This window comes from Cibotium barometz, chromosome 4 (assembly GCF_041138505.1).
Source record: "Cibotium barometz isolate CiBa-2024 chromosome 4, ASM4113850v1, whole genome shotgun sequence".
Classification (NCBI taxonomy): Eukaryota; Viridiplantae; Streptophyta; class Polypodiopsida; order Cyatheales; family Cibotiaceae; genus Cibotium; species Cibotium barometz.
The window spans coordinates 62,763,957-62,767,294 of NC_141049.1; the positions used below are offsets into that span (position 1 = coordinate 62,763,957).

General features: G+C 44.2%; 1 pseudogene; it reads right to left on the reverse strand.

The window, feature by feature from the left end:
- Nucleotides 1-593: 593 nt before the first annotated feature.
- On the reverse strand, nucleotides 594-1,888 carry LOC147639484 (uncharacterized; annotated as a pseudogene).
- Nucleotides 1,889-3,338: the final 1,450 nt, after the last annotated feature.

Sequence of the window (3,338 nt, forward strand, 5' to 3'; positions counted from 1 at the left end):
AAGAGGTGGATTGCTAGTTGAGGGCTTGTACTATGCCCAGGTTGAGGGCAAAGTTGATACCTATACCCTATTAGATCAGACACCACCGGTGATGATATACTTGCATCTTGTTAGAGCCATACGGTTCCCCATGGAGGCTATCCCTGGCCTCCATCACCACTTTAAACTATCCTCAGAGATATATGAAAATATCTACAACAGTATGCCATATGAAGACGGAAGTGACGAGGACGGGAGCCATACAGTGTTTTCCCCAACTACAAGTCTAACCACTGGCAACAGTTGTAATTCTCTTGAATAGAATCTTGCTTGTGATCAGTACTGTCTAATTCTCTTGATTAGAATCTTACTTGTGATCAGTACTGTCTAATGCTATTACTGTGTTATCAATTTGGTACTATGCTTTATTATTTTTAGCTCTGCTGTGTTTTTGCAGTACCAAAAGTTGGTACTGTTCCTTTTTGTTTTCACCAAGTAGTAACAGAAAAGTACAAAAGCAGTAGCCAAAAAAAGTACATGTACAAAAAAAGTACATGTACAAAAAGATAATTATCATTAAATGCCAAAGGCAATGTACAAGCATACAGAATCTTTTACACATCAGGGGGGTCAAAGCGGTACGAATACCCCTCCATAGATACAAAGTAGTTGACAACGAACGAGGAAATGTCATCCTCAACATCAAACAAGGGATTCCAGTGGCTGTAAGCAGTGGGGAACTTATCAGCTAGCCACCCGGAGATCCACGGGAAAATGACATCCATAAGATACTTCGTTTGTCGGGGTCATAATACTTAGGCTCATATGACCGGATGCAGCAGCACGAGTCGTAATCATTCTTCAAGGACTTGTATCTCGTGTCGTCCACAAGGAGGGTGTTCGTTTCATTGAATTGCGGATACTTGCGCCACACTGTTCTTAGGAGCTTCAGAAAAATAGGCTTGTTACCGAACTCCTTCGCAAGGACTGGCACATCTCTGAGTTTGGTAGCCCACCTCTCACAATGAGACTGGTCAAAAATATCTATAAAACAAGTAAACCAAGCAATTAGAATAGCAGCACAAATAAGAGTACCAAAGCTAACAAACAGTACATAACAGTGAAAAGGTACCAAACTTGGTACAACATAGTACCAAAGTACCAAATAACCACAGTACCAAACTTGGTACAACACAGTACCAAAGTACCAAACATTATAAAATTGTGTAAACAAATGTTACCAAGCACAGAACCAAGTACCATAGTATCAAAGCACCAAACAGTACCAAATTGTGTACAAAATAAAAAACACAATTTCAAACTACCATAGCATCAGAGTACCAAAGTACCAAAGATAACCAAAGAGTACCAAATTATGTACAAAACAGTGCCAAATTGTGTACACATGAACAAACATAGTCCAAAGCAGCATATCACCAGAGTACCAAAGTTCCAAAAAGTACCAAATTGTGTTAGCAGTGCCAAAAGTACCAAACTACCAAATAGTACCAGATTGTGTACAGAACAGTAGCAAAGCTAGCCAAACAGTATATTCAAAATCAATAAAACCAGTTGTGAAAGTTTAGGGATAAATACCTAAAAAGAGGCCTTTCATCTTCATCAACCGAGGGAAGCAAGCATTCATTATGGCCATCAGGTTCTTCCTTTGGCTACATGACGAGAGCATCACGTCGCATCGCTTCCTCAAGTTGATGATGAAGTCCTCCGCATCAGGTCTGACGACACAATATTTGTATTGAGACACTTGCACACCTCGGGGCCTAACTCCATTTGGGAACGGGAGCTGCCACCACAAATCCTTGGGTGCTTCAACATAATCCTTCAGTAGCACTCCATTGACATCCAAAACAACAAGGCGCCTATTGCTTGCCATTACATGTATCGGCATTGATGTATCCGGTGGTTGTTCATGTAGCCACCAATGGTCCCCTGTTGTAGTACCACTAAACTATATGAGTAGAAGAACACAGCCTTTTCGCAAAAGCAAAGTTAGACATTGGGCACCAATACATGACAATTTACAAACACATTGACACCTTTCAAGAGTAGAGCGGCATGACACAAAACGCATCGACAAAAGCAAAATGGGCTGGTATTTCAAATTAGTCCAGAAGCAAGTACAAAATGCTGTAACATCAGCTAATTTTTGCAGCCTTGCGGCTTGAGACCACCACCAACGGGGCACTTTCTACATTTCATAGCGAAGAGCTCGAAGAGGGTGGCTGAATCATTGCTATCACCTGTTTCTAAGGGCGTTGCATCAGGTGTCTCCTCCGTAGCTCTGTCCTTCCCCACACCTTTTGTATCCTCCGTGCCTTTAGGCAACTCTACACCTTCACCCTCCTCTGCACCTTTAACCTGCTCTGCACTTTCAGTAGCTTCCCCCGCCTCTTTGGCCTCCTTCGCGCTTTTAGCCTCCTCTACACCTTCAGCCCCCTCTGCACCTTTAGCCTCCTCAGCACTTTCAGTAGCTTCCCCCGCCGCTCTGGCCTCCTCATTGCTTTTAGCCTCCTCAGTGTCTTTGGGCTCCTCTGCACCTGCAGCCTCCTGTGCACTTTGAGTAGCTTCCGCTGCCCTATTTCCGTTCTTCCTCCTCTTTCTACCTGCCTTGTCCTTTGCAGATGTTGATGCCGTAGCCAAAACCTCTGCCTCTGAGAGAACTTCAAGTGTCACCTCCTCAACAGCCGGCATCTCTTCATTGTTCTTCTCGCCTTGGTCAGTCTCTTGCTCAGCAACCTCCTCAATCAGATCACTTCCCCCCTGTACTTTCTCCTCCGGTCCCTTTTCGTCTTTATCTCTCTCCTGCACTTCCCGCTTTTAGTCGATCTTCCCCCATGCTTGAGTCTATAGGGCAGGCTCAGCCCCTTTCCCTTCCCTTGTGTTGGCATCAAGGTCTTGCAGTATTTTCTACACTGACTTGTAAGGATCTTCTTTAAACATGTAAGTGGCATCTGACTTACTGTGACCAGGGAGATCCTTCCTGTCCTTTGGGGTGGTGTCATGGGTGTCCGCACCGAAAGATTCTCTACATATGCACAAAGATGAAAGACAAGATTAGATCATTAGTTCAAACAATATAAACATATAGTGTCCAACACAAACACCCCACTTACTCTTCAATAATGACCTCCCTGACACCTAGGCCTTTGCCTCCGAAGGGATTGCGGTGTTGCAACGTGCCTTCACGCACATATCTCTTGTTCTCAACACAGCTGCAAAACACAATGGATGGTACTGATGCCTGCAGGGAAGCATGAAGGTACCAACCACGTAAGAAGCCTCCAAAGCCTCCCCACAGGCAACACAAGTACCAAACACATGAATTGTGTTGGCAGGGT